This window comes from Pleurodeles waltl, chromosome 7, assembly GCF_031143425.1.
Source record: "Pleurodeles waltl isolate 20211129_DDA chromosome 7, aPleWal1.hap1.20221129, whole genome shotgun sequence".
Lineage (NCBI taxonomy): Eukaryota > Metazoa > Chordata > Amphibia > Caudata > Salamandridae > Pleurodeles > Pleurodeles waltl.
In genome coordinates this window covers 1,029,958,412-1,029,979,586 of record NC_090446.1, presented here as the reverse complement: position 1 = coordinate 1,029,979,586, position 21,175 = coordinate 1,029,958,412, and the positions used below count along the sequence as shown (strand labels likewise).

Below are 21,175 nucleotides of genomic sequence, written 5' to 3'. Positions count from 1 at the left end.
ATCTAAAGATCCAAATTTCCCTTTTCAGCTGCTTCAGATTTTTCCGAAAGGCATGCAACGGCCGTGGGTCCGCACTGTGCCTTAGCTGCCTAAGTGTTTTATGAACCTTGGCATCCAGGAGGCGAATATGATGCAACAGGAGGGGCGCTTTGTCTGGATCTAAGCCAGCTCCTTTGTTATAGCCTTTGGACGGGTGCTTGGACACCCGGTCATCTGTTAATGTTTCCTGTTATCAGGTTAGTATCACCATCAACAAGTTTTGTTAGAGCTCCCACTGCATCAATGGCCAGTTCCTTTATAGAGCTTGAGCTCCACTTCAAGCGCTTTAAGTTTTCTGTCCTGGGTTCTTCCAGTAGTGCCTTACTGAGACCAGTCCGGATCACTTGCTGGTGGTGATCACTCTCCTTTTGTTGAGCGATGCTGAAATCCACCATCCGCTGATAGAGTGGAAAATTAACCAGTGTATAGTCTAAATAGGAGACAGATTTGTTGACTGATCTTGTCCACATTGGTGGGGTGTTACCTGGAAATCGGCTGTTCAAGGCAAGCGGACCAGCCAGCTCACAGGCTCTTAAGAGTTTCTCCCCAAGCTTGTCTTGTCATTTTAGGGGAGGCAAACATTGAATCGCTTGAGGGGTAAAACAGTTTCAGATTAAAATCTTCAGTAAGTAGGAAGTATGAAGGCTGACATACATTCCTTAGCCATGGCATGCTTGCAATGAGGTTGGACACTGACTCCACCTTCCTTCTTGGGTTGATGTAAACATTTTCAAGTACCAGGGTATCGCCTGGTTTCTTTGCCCAGTTATCTGAGTGCAAGTCCAAGATCCATGGCTCTGCTGTGCTTATCTCTGCAATTTTTGCTGGTAGGTTGGACTTACCGTAGACAGACAGGCCACCCTTTGCCCTCCCATAAGGAGCTGCTTTTCTGAGGCACCTTATAGTACTCTAAATATCCTATAAGTGGGTGCCAACTTGAGCCCACGTTTCCTGCAGCATTATTATATCAAATGTGTCAAGAAATTCCATGACAGCGGGGTCTGTGATGATTGCCTGCAGCCTGCTAATGTTCCATGAGCATATAGATAGGCTGCCAAATTAAATACATTGGACTTTCGCTAATCTTCTACATGTGTTTTGCAAGGCCCACTGCAGCCAGCTCCCCCTGTCCTAACCTTCCTGCATCCTAAAGGTCCTTTGCCATTCCCAAAAAGACTCATCTCTACTTATTGGACATTTAATCTGGGGACATAAACATGGGTTGGTCCTTGAACCTCTGGAAGGCATCCCTCCCCCCATTGCGTTCATCACAACTGGCGCAGAAGAGGGTATCTCCTTCCCACGGTGCTGCTGCTCCATCACAGGGCGGGGATATTGATCCTCCTGGAATACAGTTGCTTTATTCACAAAAACTTCAGTAGATTTTTGTTCTCTAGAATCTGCGCAGTGAGCGCCAGTGTTGTAAACCTAATAAGCATGGGCTCTGAGGTCTGCCTTCCTCTGGGTAGATGTCATCTGATGCTACATGATTCAGGCCAGGTAGTGCTCTAAATAATTTCAAGACGTTTGCACGATTTAAAAGATTGTTTCCCCCTGGATTTAAACTTGGGGATCCATAGGAGCCGAGTCCCATGATCATTGTGTTCAGCTTTGATTTGGATCAGAATGGCTGCTGAGGATGTTGTGACAGGTAAGTACAAATGGATACGTAAGTATGCAAATTCAGTTTTTCTTTTGTTTTTGTCTTTCTAATAAATGTCTTTCTTAATGTCTGTTTCTATTTGTCTGAATGTCTGTAGACTCTTTTCTTTACTTTTGTTCTTCCCTATTCCTTATCTTCTTTTTCTGTGGCAGGTTGGCGTCTCAGGGATCCAGCCGCTCGTCGACCGGGAGAGGGAGAGAAAAATAAGAAGCCCGTTTTAAAAAGGGACAGTTGAATTTTTAGTAAGTATTTCTCTTTCCTTCCGCTCAGGCTATTTCATTCTCTATTTCTGCTTTGTTTCTTTTTGTGCGTTTCTGTGCCCTTTTGTTATTCCGTGATTTGTTTAGTTTCTTGGCGAATCTCTACTATTTCCTTTGTCTGTAGACCTATCACTCTACCTTATTCTTGTTTCTTAAACGCTTTCGTTTATAATATCTTGTCTCTCTTTTCGGTTAGTAGCCCGTTTTCCCTTCACCCAGTGCCTTTTCTCTTTTGTCTTTTTAGTGGTTTAGCGGGTATTGGAAACCAAACAAAAAACACAAAAAACTATGCAAACCAAACAGAAAATGCTCCCCGGTTTCGTGACTTTCTTTGTCGTTTCCTTCCCTCCCAGCTTGTTGCACGTACCTGGTGAGGCCACGCTCCTCCTGGAACGTGCCGGCTTCTTTGCGTGGTCTCCCTCTCACTCTCCTTGATGCTCTGTCCTTTTTGGTGCTCCCTGCTGCCCGTCTCCAAACCCCATCTCTTCCTCCGTGTTCGTCTCGCCTCCGCCGTTTTTTTCTTCTTCTGTGTTGCTTCGTTGTCCTCGCGTCTCATCTTCCGTTGTCAGGTTTCTGTGCAACGTCTCTCCCTTCGCTTCTCTTGGTCGCGCTTTAACTTCCATTCCCCTACGTCTTCCGGGTCCAAGAGGCTTCACCCTCTGCGCCACTGAACCGTCGAGAGGAAAGGGTTGGACCTCCATTCCGGCACCGTGATCAGTGCGCCTGGGCTCTGATCCACATGACCTGTCACAGATGTACTGCCAGACCTGCCTACTGGCCTAGTGGGGCAGGAGTGACTAGCAATGATGCCACAATCTATTGTTGGCCCTGCATATACCATCTCCTGTTGCTGTCTGGACAGCCCCATGCACTTACAGGGGGCTGCTACTCCAGCTGAAGGCGGGCCGCCCCTACCAGTGGGTGGTAACCTTGCTGGGTACCTGTACATCTCTTCCATTGGCCTTGATGCTGGGTTTACATATGCACTGGCCTCTTGACTGTGGGATATGTTCTCAGTTGTCAAAGGCAGGACTTCTGTAGTTTCTGATGTTTGTGCCAGGAGTGGGGGGCTCCCTTCGTTGGACACCTTTACCTCTTCCTCTCGGGCTGACAGGGTCGATAGTGGTATTAGGACATCAGAGGCTTTTCGATCAACTTTATTTCTGCCCTTTCTCGCTCTCTTTCGTTCTCTCATTGTCTGGTGTGCATAGATTTCAGCAGTGGTCTGGTGCTGGGGGGATGAGTAGTCCAAGACCTGCTGTGGAGTGGGAAGTTGCAACCATCCCTTTCCCTTAGCCACTGGAACTTGGCCTCGTGGGACCGCAATTCCTATTCTACTTGGGGCTCTTGAGATGGAGTGGATCCACTGGCTGTGTAGTTAACTGGCAGTTCTTGAATACAATGTAAGGCTTCGCGAATAAAGATCCTTAGGTGCATGGGTGACCTTGTTTTCAAGCATTCCCCCAGAGTCGCAGGGAGCTGGTCAGTTACCTCTTTGCATGAACATATGGTGAAATCACTGGTCTTGTCTGCTTGCACATGTGTGATTAGAGCATTCAGTTTTTCAAGCTTGTTGTCGATGCCCAACACATAAACCGCCAGTGTATTCAATAGATCTACCTGTATGTCCATTTTATTTTCATGAAGGCTGAAGGTCACAACTGTAGCTTGCATAGAGTTCAGAATTGCACCCCACAATTTGTTTGTGTTGGTCGTTCTTGGTGGAGTGCTGCTCTTGTTCTCTTGTTCTGCCACCAGTTTATGACCACGGACCAATAGCGTTGTTAGTGGAGCAATGCTAACTTCCCTCACCCCCTTCACCGGAAGGGTTCAGATGTTGCTGTACTTGTGTCGTCTGTTCGGCAATTCCAGTTGGTCAGGCTGCTTGGGGCCCGCGGGCTTTGATGCTCTTAAACATTGGAAAGAGCTGTCAAGTGATGTGCGGCTGCGGGGCTTTCTTTCTGCTTCGGGGATGTCTCTTTTGGAGGACTGGTTTCTGGATGAGCGTCTGAGGTCGCCTGAGGAGGCGCTAGGTGACGGGGTGGATAATGCGCTGCACAGGTTGTATTTGTTACGGGTCTACGCGATGCTCCGGGCGCGATTTGCCGGTCTTCCGACTATGCCTCCGGTCTGTCAGGCGCTTGAGTTGCTTTGGCGTGTGCAGTCCCCGCGTCAGCTTATTACTAAACTTTATAGATGTGCGCAGGAGCAGCATCGGTGGTAGTGGAGGCTGCGAGAGTCAAATGGGAGAGAGATGTTGGGGAGGAAATCACTGAAGCTATGTGGAGAAGCTGCTGTGCGCTCATGAGAGCACTGTCGCCTAATTACAGATTAAGGCTCATACACTTCAAATTCCTGCATCGCTTGCATTATACCCCTCTCTAGCTTACGGGCTATGGTGCTGCATGCTGATGCGAGATGTGAGCGATGCTATGCTTTGGATGCTGATTTTCTGCACCTGACGTGGACTTGTGCAGCGGTACGTGACTTTTGGGGTGTAGTGATGTGTGCGATTACTGGTATGACTGGGCTGGAGTTGCCTTTCTCTCCCGTGGTGGCGTTGCTGGGAATGCTGGATGGGGTGCCATCGGGGAGGCGACGTCTCGTTGGTATGCTGCTTTTGTTGGCGAAGCGTGGAGTGGCGGTCTGCTGGGGGAGGGGAAGGGCTCCGCGGAGGGATGATTGGCTGTGGGATATTGCATTTTGTCAGGAGCAGCTGTCCATCTTCTGGGAGTTGGCCCCGCCGCGTTCTCGCCCAAGAGATATCTGGGCGCCTTTCTGCTCCTTTATGGAATCCGCTGGTTAAAGTTGAGAGCATCCTTTTGCAGGGGGTGAGACTATGTGTAGACTGTTTTGGACTGAATATTGCTCCTGTGTGAGTGGAGATTGATGCTTGTTGGGCATTGCTGCTGTGTGGACCTGCTCGGCCACCTCCGTCCTTTTAATGTTATTGTTAAGATTGTTATTGGTTTCTGCCCAAAGTGCTTTTGTATTTAGGTTTCCCCTGATGGTGTGCTTTCTACAGCCCTATCGGCATGTATATGGACTGGTAGTCGAACTGTGGGGTGGTACCCTGCTGCGGACTTTGTTTTTTGAGGACTTTGCTTTGGTTTATCGACCTGCCTTGTGCACACACTAATGGACTTCTAGCGGCCGATATGGAGTATTGGAGGCTGTTGTTGTTGGCACTATGTAAAATTACATAAATAAATAAATAATAAAAATTAAAAAAAACATTGGAAAGAGCAATAAGTGAGCTTGTGACTGGTCGGAGTTTCCAATGCGAGCTTGCAGCGTTGTAGTTGGACGACTGGTTCATTGCATACCCAGGTGGTGTATTGGTCCACAGGATTATCACCCCCTTTGTTATTCCCCTGTGTGGCTCATCAGCAGCTGGCTTTACAGTAGATGGCCATGACGGGGGGATTGGCCCTACAGAATGATTATACTGGGTGATGGGGATGTAAGTAGCTCTTCCGCTTATGGCCAGGTCAGTGGTGTCATTAGCCGCCAAGATCCCTTTGGCCACATGGGGTCATGTTTCCCAATGTACCAATGGTGAGATATCATTTACTCCAGCCCCTTCTCTCAAGGACTTGAAAAAGTCAGTTATCTTTTTTGGCTTGACTGAAACTGTCAGGTTTATGGGGCTTTCTAGAATTTGGCTGGTTTCCGGCTGTTCTAGAGCTGCCAAAGTTTCTAGTGTTTCAAGCGTTTCCAGTAGCTCTTTATCAGACGGGCTCCCGGGACTCCCTGCAGCTTCAGTGCCTCTAAATCTACTCTTCGCCACCGTACCTCTCCTGCTTTTGTCTCCCTTTTCCTTTCATTTGAACCTGGTTGTTGTCCTCTCATTCTCCCAGACCTCATCCTGCTGCCCTTTACTGCGACTGTGCAGGTGATGGTAGTGGATGATGTGAAAGTGGCGTGGGGGTAGTACAGTCAGACTCTCAGGTAAATGTATAAAAGTTGGACACAGAAGTGGAGATTAACGGGAGCAGGGATATTATTATTATTACTATTATTGTTTGCAATTTTCACCTTGATATGCTGTTCCTGTTGTTGTTTCAATGTTGTTTTAATTCTGTTTTAGTGTTGTTCTCTAGTTATTTGGCTGCAGATCCTTGAAATTTTCATTTTCAGGCCCAGACTCCCAAGAAGTGCCGACTTTCCTTCCAGTTCCACTAAAAGGGAGGGGTACGCGCATGCTAGTGGCGCTGCCTCACCCCAGAGCACTTCTCACTGACTACTCGCAGAGTTACACCCCTTTATTGTGTGTGTGGGAGGGCACGAGATGGCCACACTAGCTGCAGAGCCTGATGGGTCACCTGTAGGCCGGTGACTGGTGATAAGCATGCTAGTATGCTGGATGTGTTAGTGCAAACTTGGGCAGATCCTGGAGTTCCTGTCAGTCACTCAGCCATTAATTAAACTTCCGGACTTGAACGGGGCTGGACGGTTGGGTCTGAGAGTCAGGGCGAAGCTGGAGTCAGGATCGACACTGGACCGAAGGCAGGACGAGGGGAAGGACTATGTGGGGTCACGTAGATAACAGCTCCAGCAGTTCCAATGCTGGTCCCAAAGCCTTGACGGCTTAACGCTTGACAGGTTGAAGACTTGAGTGACTGAGGGGTTGAGGAGTTTAAAGGAGTCATTCTTTTCCTTGTAATTTCTCTAATGGTCTGGTGGGCTCTCTAAAGTCTCTGGATGGACTGGTTATGTGGTAAACACCCCAATCTACCCACGGTGGGATGAAGGTCCATCCGACTTCCAGGGAAAAAGTGATAAAAGGAGTTGGGTGAGGCCTAGACCTTTATGGTATTGATCACTACCATCCAGCACCAGAAAGTCTTTCTGTCACCAGGGTGTGGCAGAATGGGGAAGGGGGGTTTGTTCTCTCCCTGTGGGCCCATATGTCAGAACTACACCCAAAGATGTAATTATTTCACTTCACTTGCCATGGTGAATGGCTGCACAATTCAGGCTCTGGGTCAGATGTCAACCAGGGAATCCTTCCAACCCTGGCCACTGCTACAAACTACAGGACCAGGGAGTTAATGTTGATTTGGCTTGTGCAAGACATTTAACATTTTTTGTTTGTATCATGTGCAGCTGTAGATCATATGCTCTGCATAGACTAGAAAGTAGTGTTCATAAAGTAGCAAGGACAGTTCGAGCAATCTGTGACTCTTGACTGGGAAAAATGTCCAAACAGTAAGAATATACTGTAGGCACAATGCAAAGAGTATGTTTTGCTTTAACATAACATACTTGAATTCATTTGACTATACATTTTGCAAGGTCTGAGTTGGCGATTGAATTTAGATTTTTCGATATACAACAAAAAGTTGCTTGATCTTGCTATGGGTTACTCCAAGTGTGTACAGTGCTCTTTCTGCCTCTATTTAAGGGTGTAGAAAGAAAATAGGTAAATCAGTGGTCTGATTGACATGGAATGGGTAGGCAATCTTTGGCAGGAAACTTGGATTTGTTTTCAGGGTAACATAATCGTTATGAGCCCAGATAAAAAGGTTCCTCCACTGTTAATACCCGCAATTCACTAACACTGCTGATATAGGTGTATGTCAATCCTGACTTTTGCAAGTGTTACAGGTAGCAGAGCATATCTTGAACTGATGCTTGCAGTGGTTGTATGTTTACTAATGCACTTTTGCACAAATATTTCCTTTTTTGGCAAAGCAGAACTGTGTACTATGTTTGCATGCTTCACAGAAATTGTGCAAACATTCCTCTGGAAGTTCCAGATAACCAAACTGTAATTTATTTCTTTGAGATGTGTATGTCTGAGCTGACCCTGGGGCCTAGTTATTAAGTCTGCTCTCAAAGGCAACCTCTCCTGCAACTGGACAGACATTTACAGTAGCAGAGAGTACCATGCCTGGCTTGCTGATGTTTGAGAAATTAGGATTATTATAGACATTTGGCTCCATTTCTTCACTATATAAGGGATCAAAGGAAGTGCAGGATATTTGTAGGCAAATATCCCTCACCAGTTTGTCCATAGTAGATTATGCATGGGGCTAGACGTGAAGCTTAGTCATTTTGCATTATCTGCAGTGGAGAACAGATTGAGTGTCTGTGACCCACATTTCTGGAAGTACTAATGAAGTATTTGGGGTATTTGTCACTGTCTACCCCATCAGATGCTGCCCTTGGAGCAAGGTGTGATGATGGCTGACCAATTGTCTTGATTGTGCTATTGCTGATTGCTCAAACAATTGAGTTCCTCCTTTATTGAATGTAATTCAGTCTTGTTGCTAATTAACATGTAAAATGCTCTGAGTACTTACTGTCCTGTTGTCCTGTTGTTCACTCTAAGAAATTGATCTGCACTGTCTGCTGTTACTGAGACCAGGTACCATGAGCAGTCAGGTTGTCTAGATGCTCTCCCCATCCTGCGAGTGAGGCATTTGTGGTAATAGGGACCTTTGCTTGAAGGTCAATACACTAATGTGCCTAGGAACAAATTCTAGTTGTTCCACCGTTTGAGATTGTTGAGGACCACGGACTCTACCAAACCTATATCTTCTCATTGACCCATTGCTTGGGACCATTGCCTGGACAGACACTCTTGTAGTGGACCGATCTGCAGTTGAGCATGTGGCACATTTGCAGTGCACTATGCCATCATCCCCAACAATTTTGTGGTTGTTCTCAATGTTAGAGGATGAGATGTCTTATAAGGAGGGAGCAGCCTCAGAAATTATATATACTTTCTCCTGGTGGGGAATGGCTTTGCCTTTTGCCCCCAAAAAGGACTGTAACTGCTGAGAAATGACTTTTTGGCATTGACTGTGAAACCTAGCCTATGAAGAAGCAGCACAGCTGTCTAAGTTAGCAATAGTTTTTTTGTGGCTGCTTCTCTTTAACAGCCAGTTGAACAGGTACAGAAACACATGATGTTGCAGTGCAGGTACTGTCCTGCTAGGCTTTTTGTGAATACCCATGTTGCAGTAGTGACCCTTAAAGGCGAGACTTTGAACTGATACTGTTGTCATCCTGCAATGAATGTGAGGTAACAGTGATGTACCACGTGAATGGGGATGTGAAAAAGTGCATCTTTGATATCGAGGGCAGGCAAATGATCTCCTGTGTAGAGCAATGAAATGATATCCTGCAGGGTTGTCATTTTGAAATGATCAGATAGTAGGCAAGGCTACAGAGTGCTGCCTTTCTTTGGGATGAGGAAATACAGGGAGTATTCCTCTTGACCCCTTTCGTGAGGAAGCACAAGTGATATAGCACCCTTGCAGAGAAGTTCTTGAATTTCTTCTTGCAGCAGTCTTTGACGTTTCTGAATGGGGAGATGATGGCGAGGCGGAGTGTTTGGTGGTGTGAATTTCCAAGTAGTATTGTTCCTGGTCAATGGAAAAGTACCACTTTTCTGATCTTAAATATGAGCTTATTTTCCCCACTGCGGAAGGAGTAACCTGATTCTTTCCCCAGCTGGTGTTGTATGATCGAGGAATTGGTGGGTAGATAAGGAGGTACCCAGCGCTTAATTTAAGGTGGTGGTTACAGGTGGGGGGGCACCAGCACTTATTTTCTAGGGCCGGCACTTATTTTTGAGGGCCGGCACTTATTATTCTGCATCAGGCAATTACTGCGAGCTAAAGACACATATGAGAAAGTCAGAGCCATGTGTTTCAGAGAAGAGTTTTGGGCACCAGCACTTTTTTATTTAAAAATTAACCACTGGAGGTACCCTTTCTGGGGCCACTTTCCTTTGCCGTTCCCCCTAAAGAGATTTGATAGGCTCTGGTATATGTCTTTTCTGCTTGTCCCTCCTGAAAAGGTTTTTGCTGCTGAAAGCTAGAGTACTGTGGTGTTGCTGCATCTTTTGAGCTCCCTCATCACCTACTGGGACTTAAAACCATTTTTTTCAAGTTTGCGTCTGGATTGCCCCAATGGCTTTCGCCTTAGCGGTCCCCTTTTTAGGTCGAGCTTAGCAGTGCACAAGCCTTTTGTAATCTACTCTGTAGGCTTTATTCACACCCATCTCATGCCCATCACTTTCATTCATTCCTGGGCCTGACTTTCAAAATTCCCTTGAATTCGTAGGTATACAACCTGGAGCATTTACACAAAAATAAACATAGAAAGAAGCGGCTTTCCCGGCACAAAGGGAGAACCAATACTATAATATTCACTGCACTTGGGAAACTTGCCCCATAATGCTTTGCAGGGCATTTATCCTTCAAAACATTTTTGCCCATAACTTAGCCTGTTATGGGCCTACAAAAATGGGACCACCACCAAACCGTTCAGCACGACGCGCTCTTTCTATCTAGTTCATCTCTGGGTCCCCACCCTAGGTTGGTGGGGGTGGGGCAAAAAAGTAACCTCTCCCACTATTTAGTGTCTTTTTAAGCTCTCGCATAGTTGGAACTTTTGTTTCACAGCTGGGAGTAGTTTGTGTTTTAATGGCCTTGTTTTTAATAGTTTTGTAGTAGGCCTGGAAATGTGTAAGGGACTGTGCTTTCTAGGGGCAACATATATGCTTACACTGCATTATTTTCTGCCATTCTAGTTTCATGTCATTATGCCTTCTGGGGGCTGACTGTATGGTTACATGACCATGTTTCTTACAAATGTTATTTTTATTGTGGTGCCCTCTAGGGCTGTTCTGAGCATTACAGTCAAGATGCTTCAGTATTTGCTGCGCAAATATTTTTGCCCATAACTCACCACAGGACCTGGTCTTTCTGTGTAGGTCATCTCTGAGTTCCCACACTAGGATGGGGGACCCCAAAATAATAATGAAAAAATAATAATAATAATGACAATATTTTCATTTTTTGCTGCAGATGGGGGAAGAAGGTAAAGGGAAGTCCTTTAGTTATATGCAGGGCCACTGGATTTATGTGGCAAAGAGGACCAAATTATACAGCAAGTTTGACAAATTTATATGGCAAGAAATGTCCAGTTATGCATTTATATCGCCAATAGCTCTAACTCAAGCAAATGCGAGACCTATTGCATTGCAAATCAATCGATCAGGATTTATAAAGCGCGGCTAATCACCTGATAGGATATCCAGCCGCTTGCAGGTCCTGGAGGCTTATTTGAACACCCAGGTCTTGAGGGCCATTTGGAATTCCAGAAGTGAGGTGATGGTCTGCAGGTGTGTCTGAATGCTGTTCCAGGTTTTTATTGCAACGTGAGAGAAGGAGCGTCCTCCACTTCTGCTACGGTAGATGCGGGGAGTATGGGCAAGTGAAAGGTAGGTAGAACGTAGTCTTCTGATGGTTGGACGTTCAGACGGTGGTTAATGTACGTGGGTCCTTGGTTGTGTAGAGCCTTGTGTGCAATGGGTCATTCGCTTGAATTGGCATCTCTTCTGTATGTGGAGCCAGTGGAGTTGCCTGAGGTGGGGTGTGATGTGGGTTCGTTGGGGAAGGCCAAGGATGAGTCTGGCTGCAGCGTTCTGTATGGTCTGAAGTCTCTGTAGGAGGTGCACAGCGATTCCTACATAGAGGGCTTTGCCGTAGTCCAGTCAGCTGGTGATGAGGGCCTGTGTCACAGTAGAGTTTGTGTGTAGATTACATAGCATGCGCAAAGTGAGGGAGCAGGTGGAGGAGACGGCGCTATGTACAGCTCCAGGCAGTTGTTCTTCATCCAGTCAGTGGCACTTGTCATGCATCCGTAGAAGCTGGTTCTGGTGGAGGAGGGGTCATCAGTGAGTGAGAGGATGAGTTGGGTGTCATCTGCGTAGGAAAATATGTTAAGACCGTGGAATCTGACCATGCTGACCAGCGGGGTCACATATGCATTGAAGACTGTGGGGCTGGGGAATGAGCCCCTGGGGGACACAACAGGTGATCTCCTTGGGTTCAGCGATGAAAGGTGGGAGGTAGATCTTCTGGGTTCTTCTGGTGAGGAAGGAGGTGATCCATCTGAGTGTGTCCCCTTGGATGCCGACGTGGTGGAGTCTTTCGATCAGCATGTGGTGGTATACAGGGTCAAAGGCTGCTGAGAGGTTGAGGAGGATCAAAACTGCTGTTTGTCCTCGTTCAAGAAGGATTCGGATGTCGTCAGTGACTGTGATCAAGGCAGTTTCGGAACTGTGATTGCTGTGGAAGCTGGATTGGGAAGTACTGAGTAGATGGTTCTGCTCCAGGTATGTCATGAGTTGCTTATTGAAGATCTTTTCCAGTACTTTTGCTGGGAATGAGAGCAGGGAGATTGGCCAGTAGTTTTTTGGTTCGCTGAGGTCAGCTGTGGATCTTCTGAGTTGTGGTCTCGCTCCAGTGTGTTTCCAGGCATTGGGACATGTTGCAGTGTTGATAGAGGTTTTTGAACAGGGTGGGGAGTTCCTGGCTGATCCTTTGGTTTCCAAGGTTGAAGATGTAGTGCAGGCATGGGAGCTCCCGAGTGCATGGATTTCATGGTGGAGGTGATGTTCTGGGTAGAGAGGATGTTCCAGGTGGTCAGTCTGTGGTTTGTCTCGATTACAGTGGTGGCATATCTTTCAAGGAAGTTCGTAGGTATGGGATTCAAATTTTCTGTATAAGGTTGCTATCTTGTAGTGGAAGAAGTGGGCAAGGTTGTCACACAGATCCTATGTGACGTAGCCGGGTTAGAGAATTCCTTAACGATGTTGAAAAGTTGCTTGGTGTTGTTGGCACTGGTTTTGATGCGTGTGGCAAGGGCTGTCTCCTTTGTTGCCCCCAGCAGGTGGTACAGGTTGAGGAGGTCTTGAAGGCTGCACTGTCGGGAGATGTCTTTGCTGGCGTGCCATCTCCTCTCCAGCAGTTTGCTGTCTCGTTTCAATGTTCTGAGTTCTTGGGTGTACCAGCTGGCTGTTTTCCAGGATTTTCTCTGGATGGTGCTCTTAAGGGGGATGATGCTGTCGGCGCAAATGCTTGTAAGTTTGTCCATCCTCATGTCCACTTATGGGAAAGATGATCACTGTCAAAGGAGATTGATAATTTGCTTTTGGCCACCAGAGCCAGGGATGTCTTCTGGGGATTCCCCCAGAATGTATCTCCCTAGAGGCTGTCTGCCACATCTAATGCCCATCTCATGCTCACACAGAATATAATTTTTCCTTCAGTCACTTGCTCTCTACAACGTTTATGATATGCCTCAGAAAGATGTTTTACCAGCTGTTCAATTTCCTTCTAGTGGTATTTGCCCTATATTAAGAGGAGACCCACCGGATTGGCTAGGCACCACTCTTAACATAGTGCAAGGAATAAAACAGCATCTGAGGAGCTCTCCTAATCACAGTCCTTGGGGCGAAGGAGGCCTGTTATTCTCTTTGACATCCCTGTTTCTTACTTTGCTGCTGAAACAAATATATTTACTAATTTCAATATTTTTCTTCTGTTTTTGAACAACTGTTTTTGTCTGATAGGGTAGTTGTTTTTGGCTAATGACAAGGTTAAGATACTGTGGTGAGCACAGCTTGCGAGTGACCTAACGAAGAGTGTTTGGGGTCAACACTCTCCTGTGTTTTTGTTAAGCACATGTAAATCAACCATATGCATTATAATTTTCACCTGCAAGAACACTAATTATACATGGAGAATCTATCATGCTCACCCTGAAGATCCAAATCTCAGGTTAGTCCATTAGTCAGTAAGGACTTATGCAACTCTTCCACACTGGTTCTTTTTGCTTGTAGGTGGTTAAAACAAGTTGCGGCTCCATATTAATTTGAAGTTCTCTGTGTGTTCTTTTCAAGTGAATGTTTTTGGAAAATATTTTCCATGACCGAGGTATGTTTTCTTACTGAGGTATCTAGTACGACATTTGGCCAAAGAAAACATGTGAGAGACCTTACTAGTGAACAAAACACAGAACTATTCAGACACTGATTAAGACAGTGCATCCATGTGCAGAGTACCCTACACAAGATTTTATACAGATTCTGCAGCACAGAGACTAAAGGAAGGAAGTACTTTGGCCTTATTATCCCTATCAAAGAGTTAGTGGTGAAACTACTTTAAAGATGTGATCACTGATCCACAGGATAATACTCATCCATGGAAATAGTAAAGCCAGAATAGTAGGCTTCCCATTTATTGAGGCACTGCTGGTAACGGAGCGTACTATGGAAACTGAAGGCTCGATGTTTATGAATGGTTAAAGTATTACAATGTTTTTCTCTTGTTGGATGAATTTCTCTAACACCATATGTAGTCGCCTGGAATGACTGTGAATTTTGGGAATGTCATTAAACATCTGACAGTCTGATACCAGCCTAATTGCCAGAACGCCAGCTATCCCTGGCTTAATGACATGGTAAATGATTTGCAGAGGTATTGCGCCACACCAGCTTCGAGTATCCTAAGTCTGGCTCCCTAATATTGAGGTATTTATTAATGATTCAGTCCAATGCTGTATCATCTCTGAGGACAAACTATTGATAGGATAGTGGCAGCTTCCTAGGCCTAAATAATACTATTTTTGAAGTCACCATATATCAATGCAGGCAATGAATCTCCCTGAGTTTGCAAATTTAGTGACCAATTACAACGGACACTACCGTCGTTAATCAATTTGGTGTCTGTTCAACAGTGTCCATACCACTTTTGTTTTGTGGAGGCAGTGCAGATAAAGAACGCTCTTTCCTCGTGCACTGGCACCAAGTGATAAACGTAGATTTATTGGTAATTTTGTCAGGGTGCAAACAGTTTGCATTTCTAGTGTACAGATTTGCTAAACTAATTGCCAAGTTTGCCGAAATAATCTAAGATGTCTTCAGATATGGACAATAAATTAAGTGTTGAAAATGATCTTCAAGTGGCCAGAAAATGAAGCTTTCTCTTAGAAGGCTTTTTTGGTAAATGGAGATATGCAGTTAATGCCTTAGTAAGGAAACTCATTAGAGACCAAGACATCTAGATCTTGTCTCCAAGTGAGCGCCGGTTGACCGGTCGGGAACAAGCTATTGTCAACTTACAGTGACCTTCTAGTCTGCCCATTGACTATTGTTAGATAGTTTTACTGTCATTCACATTTGTTTGCTTTTTATTCAATGGCTTGCCTCAACTTCTTGTGTTTGTCCCTCCTGTGGAGCACAGCTTCTTTAACGTCCTTCTGACTGGCTGACTTGTATTCTTCCACTGCTAACATTAAGGGAATTACTTGTTTCTTTCTCATTTAGCACTCCATAAGAGTGCATTTGTGTTATAGCTCTTTCCTTAGTGTGTTGCTTCCTCTTCCATGTACCTCCTGCACATATTGTGGTGCTTACCACGTTTCCAGCCTGTTTTCAACAGCACACGAAGAGGGCTAATTTGCTGTGGTATGGCTGAAGAGCAGATTTTAAGTTTTGGTTTTATTTTATTGCCTGCATTCCACATATTGCATGATCTTTGGCACAGGAAGAGTTTTATAGTGCTTGGGAAGGGCCATCTGCTGCACTCAGCTAGCATCTGAGGTGGAAGGTGTATTAAGCATGACACTTCTCCCGAAGGCCTACTAACATGCTTGCTAGGGTACTACAGAGAAACAAATAGGCAAATCCTCTGAAAAATAAATTAGGCATTGACGAGCATTTGGCTTAACCTTCTGACAAATTCTTACTCTCTTTAACTCTGTTCAGTTTCCCGATTGAAAATCTGAAGGTGGAGGTTTAATTACTGCCATGTGGCAAATCCAGTTAAGAGACAATTAGTTAGCAGGAATAAGTTTTAAAAAAAACATAAAAACCTGCTTTCATAGAGGACAGAGAAGGTAACAGGGAGGATCACACATTGTGGGTTATAGACAATGTTTGATGAAGATTTTGATTTTTTGATTGGTCTTTTAATTTCTCTGTGCTTTCTGCAAGAAATTACTCTTAAAACAATACGATAAGTATTTTGCTGGAACATTTCAACTCTGTTTTCTACAAAAAGAAAAGTAGTGACTGCATGAAAGGCTGACTCGGTTTAGTGTGTTCCCTTTCTATAGCCCAATACTAAGCCAACAAATTTGAGGTACTAGTAAGAATTCAAATTAAACAAGTGTAACATTAAACATTATATTTATATTTTTTTAGGCTGGACAGAAGAGGTACAGAATTACAGTGAAGTTAAAAAGCCAATTTTTATGTTCCAATTACTGAGGTTATTTTAAGTGGTACAATTGTTCCCTGACAGAGTAATGTTAAAGGTGCAAGTGTCAATGGTGTGACGTAGCGCCTGATTTAGATGGGTTACTCCATCACAACGGTGACAGATATCCAGTCCGCCGTGATCTAAATCCTATTACATCCTAGGGGATATAGATTTCAGTGGACAGGATATCGATCACCGTTGTGAGGGAGTAACCCATCCGCAAATACTGACGGAGTAACACGTCCACCAATAGTGACAGAGTAACCCGTCCGCCAAGTTCTAAAACAGGCCCTAAGTCATCTTAATGTTTGACTCACTACAATTCTTTTCCCATCAGCAAAAGTACTTTTCTAAAGAGTGCTTACTACCTTGCATTTAATCACATGTGGGGTATGGATGGAGGTATAGTTCCACATGACTCATGATGTGGATGAGGCTTTGTTGGTCATTCAGAGCCCCCATTAAGGAGAGCATTTAATCTGAATGCAGATGAAAATACCTGGCCCAGGTGCCTCCGTCCACCGACAGGTTTTGGCCACTAGCAATTTGTGTCACAAGAGTATGAACGTTTACACAAAAGTGCCACAGGGCATCAGTCAACATTGTTTTCTAATTCTAAAATATGAGCGATGGTCCTTTGAAATATACGTAGCTCATGGCTGAATGGGTTTTTGACTGGATGAAGAGCATACTGCAGTAAGTGATGAGGGGGTACACAGCCCCTTCTCGCTGATGCATCAGAGGTCAGTGGTATTTCTTCCGAAATGCAGTGAGAACAAACTCACCAGCTAACCAAGCTCCTCTATTAATCATTTTGATGTTTAATCATGTTTAATCATTTTGATGTTTTAATCAAGGTTGTATCAACACACTTACAAGTGATAGAAATAAGGGGCCCTATCACTCACAAGGGTTAGCAGTTATTTTACACACTTGCATAATAATTGTACATTCTGGTTACATTTCTTCTCTGCCACTTGATGGAATCCCTCGTCTTTAATATTCTATGTAGAATTTTAAGCCTATACATTATACAACTACAAATGTGAACTTAATTTTGGAATAGTCACCAAATTCACTTCCAAGTGTGAAACGCAACATAACATCCTAAATGTTGAAACAATCTTACTGATGTTTTACTCTAGCCTTTCTTAAAATCAACACCCTGAGTTGAAAAACTGGAGGTTTCAGAAAACAAACTTGTTGGTTGACATGTGACACGCTCATTTTTGTTAAAATATATGGAATGCAGCATTGCTCGCAACCTGGGTCTTTGTGACTCTAAGGTGCGTAAAACAGTACTCTTGATGCACAAAAGGAAAATAGTTACAGACAAAAAATATGCTTTAAATTAAAATATTTGTTGCTCATGGTCCAGGTGGAGTCAATACGATGCCTGGAGTAACTTTATAAATACATTTTTAAATAAATCTAAGACTCTGAAAACAGAACGACATTACTTAAGAACAAGCAGATAAATCTGTCTGAATTCTTCAACAATAAAAGGCCATAAAACTAAAATCTAAGTTCATGTGGTTATTTTGCTGTACAATGCACATATTTTCTTTAAAATCCTGGTCCTCTGTATGTATCATGCTCAAAATGTGTTTTCGGTACAGCATCTGAAATAACATCTACTTCAATATACTGCTGCATTTTAAGATGCTAATGTACCCAAGGGTGACAATGCAGGATGCAAACCACGTGCTATTTGTTTATTGCCATTTCCAGAAGGTTAAGCAAATGCCTAATTTTTCCATCAAAAATCTAGTGACGAAACAGAGCTGCCCACTATGGGCAATCAAATGGATATAAGAAAATGGCAGCCTTCTCTGAATTTGTAATTGTACTTAGCAGCTTTTCACATTGAAAGCTTTTGAATTCTCTTTCAAGTATAAATTCTAAGGTTGTCGATTCACTGTTGGTTACTGCATTGTCTTTATTCAAGTCTTGTTTGGTTGGCACGAATGTAAAGTTCGTTAACAAGTATTTTCATTACTTTTTATTGTGCCTTCAGGTTTTACAAAATCCATTTCAAGAAAGTCATCTGGCACATCTTTGAAAACGTAGTTTTCATTGTAATCCCCTTCTTCTATAGATTTCTTCGGTTTACGTCTGCAGAGGCCATTCTTGCACGGCCTTACTAAGGCCAGGCACATGGATGCCAGCGCCATGCCAATCGCACAGGAGTAGAATACTGACGCGTAATTCTGTGTTTGATCCACAAGAACACCTACAGTTGAAAGATAACATTGTTTTCATTAGTGAAAAGGCAATCAAGATTTAACCATCTAAACAGTGTTGTATAAGGAAAGTTACAGATATCATCTCTGAGATAACCTCTGAGGGCATGCTACTTTGGAACTTCTTATGTCTTCACCAAACCAACTTATTCTTTTGTTCATTGTGACGTTCTGTACTACCTTCGTGAAGTTCTATAGACTGAGTGAAATCTTTAGGGGTTTTACTCTGAGAATTTTTTTCCCATTCAGATTGATTGAAATGCAACAAGTGAAAAACATAGAGATACGGCTTCAACAAATTTGGTATGAGGTCAAAGTGTACTCCACACAATGTGCTTGTTTTATAATGGTGAATTTCCACTAAGAGATTTAAGATTATCCCCCAAATCTATAAATTTGGGTTGATCTTGAACAAGGTATGGCTATTTGCACCATGTCATTTTAAGTACTGCTACAAATAGCTTTGCCCTGCAAATGATCAGTAGAATGTTCCAGATTTGGAGAATAATCGTAAACTTCTAAATGAAATGTTATCAATACTTGTTATGCCTTACATTTTAAACCTTAAGTGTGGTTAAAATTGGTGCTTTTTTTCTTATTAGCAGGTGTTGGATTCTCGATACAATACCACCATCTGAGGATTTGGGGTACAAAATAATTGCCATTTGTTATGAAGTTCACCATTTGGCACCATAAAGGCTTTGGAAAAAAACATGTGAAAAATTACGAACTTAAATAAAAACTGCATTTAGAGCTAAGTTTCACGAATCGGGGTGAGATTTGGAAACCCGATTTAGAGATTTGCAAATTAACTCTGCTTCTACTTTAGCTAAATTTAGACATCAGTGTCATGCTGTGCATGAACACAAAGCCACTGGAATACACTGAAAGTGCTTACATTAGAGATCTTAAGGTTACAGAGCTATAGGTATTGACTATAATGGGATGCACGAATGTGTACATTAAAGTCCACTGTATGGGGATTTGAATGTTGAGAAAGTACCCTTTCTGGTGACTTCTGGGCCGCTGGAGGTTTCTAACTATATTTTCACTTTACATGAAGATAAAAACAACTGCAATAATTCTCCCACTTGGTAGATGGAGGAGTGCCACAATTTCAATAATACTTAAAGTAATACCTACAAATAGAAATTAAATAGTTGTCACAAATTATAAACGAAAGTTTAAGTTTAGGAAAATGTAAAAGAAAACATACCTCCAAGTCTTGGGCCAGCAAACCCAGCTATTCTCTGAATGGAGGGGAGCCACAATTTCAATAATACTAAAAGTAATACAAAAAAATACAAATTAAATAGTTGTCTCAAATTAAAACAAAAAAGTTTAGTGTAGAAAAATGTAAAAGTGAAAAGTGAACATACCTCCAAGCGGTGGACCAGCCAACCCAGCTATGCTCTGAATGAAAACATAGACTCCAACTGCTGAAGACATCTTCTCGATGCCCACAACGTCATCATCTGCTAGCATCGAAATGTGGGTACCTGCCACTGATCCTAACATACATCCATAAAATGTGCTGCACACAGTCAGGCCCCAAAACTCTGTGGCAAAGGCAAAAGAAATGAGAGCCAAACATAACAAAACGACGAAAATTATCTCAATATAAATCTTGCGAATGGGCTTCTTATTAAGAATCCAGCCAATGCCAATTCTTCCGAAAACTTCAGCGATGGCCATGGCAGACAGCATGTAGGGAGAATGGTCTTTATCAATACCAAGACTGATACCCAGTGGAATGATGTACAGAGAAGGGGCAACAAATGCAAGTTAGCAAAAAGGCCATACAGTGAATAACAAATAAACCCACTATTTTTCAAAATTGAAAAGTCTAACAGTGTGACTTGTTTTCAGAGGACCATGTGCTTCTTCCAGCATTTGAACATTTTCCTGAGGGACAACATATTCTGTCTCTGGTTTCAAGTGTTCATTTTCTTTCTTGGGTGAGGTACCTACTTCGACTCCAGAGTCAATGGAATCAATTGAAGTAAGTGTTTTCTCATTTTCAAGTATGTATTCTGTTCCCACGCTCTCTTTTTTTGGAGTTTCTTCTACTTGTACTTCTTTTTGGATTTTCATTGGTCGGAGCAGTGACCCACAAACAACAATATTTAACTGAAGAACACCAAGAAGCAGCAGGCTGTGTCTCCAGCCGAGGTGATCCTTTAGAGCAGTGATAACTAGGGAAGAGAATGAAAAAACAGTTTGTTAATCTACAGACATCGATTGCAACATGATTTTTAATGATGCATCAACTTTTGAAAACCTTTAGTATATAATATGCTCAGTTTTCCTAGTGACATAATATACGTGCCTACTACACTGGTAAATTATACAATGGCATTAAAAAGCATTGAATTTTAAGTTAGAAGTTGTCTCCTAAAACATTAAATAAACATGCTCCTGGTCACTTGCACATTCTTTGTTAAGGAAAAGGAAAAACATATCACAATATTGATTATATGGCACAGCTAACTTTGACAATCCTTGCATAGTGCACAATTGCATTATTGGTTTCTAGTTACTGTTAAAGGCTAACTCTACATGGAGGTGTTAACCTAACTTCGGTTAGTAAAAGTTAATATGATTTCAAAATCGTGGCTTGGTAGCCTTATGTTTGACTATAGTGGGGACTAAGCAGATTTTATTCTCTCTGTCTCATCTTGTTCCATCATGCTCCAAGCTTCTTGACATCTTGAGCCAATGGCAAGAGAACTAGAATTCCTCCCAATTTATATGAAGCACTTTTCTACTGCTGATCCTCACATGAAATGCCGACTGTGGATCTGGAACCAGGCCGGATCGATGTATACATAAACCTATACTTATATTCATGTTGATTAAGTACGTTTCCTCGGGTGACATAATGTGCACGCAAATTAGAAA

The 21,175-nt window shown here is 43.3% G+C and overlaps 1 protein-coding gene and 1 pseudogene across 6 annotated transcripts in view; one reads left to right on the top strand and one right to left on the bottom strand.

Moving 5' to 3' along the window:
- ARSG (arylsulfatase G) overlaps nucleotides 1-21,175 on the top strand; it is a 1,341,775-nt gene that overhangs the window by 351,440 nt on the left and 969,160 nt on the right. For 5 of the 6 annotated variants that reach the window (XM_069199861.1, XM_069199863.1, XM_069199862.1 and 2 more), the window contains exon 3: nucleotides 1,855-1,944. The exons of the other annotated variant lie outside the window; for it this stretch is intronic. The gene's annotated coding sequence lies outside the window, so the exon portion shown is untranslated. The remainder of the gene's footprint in view (nucleotides 1-1,854; nucleotides 1,945-21,175) is intronic. 6 annotated transcript variants of the gene reach the window in all.
- Nucleotides 16,832-21,175, bottom strand: part of LOC138245875 (monocarboxylate transporter 7-like) — a 28,707-nt pseudogene continuing 24,363 nt past the window's right edge.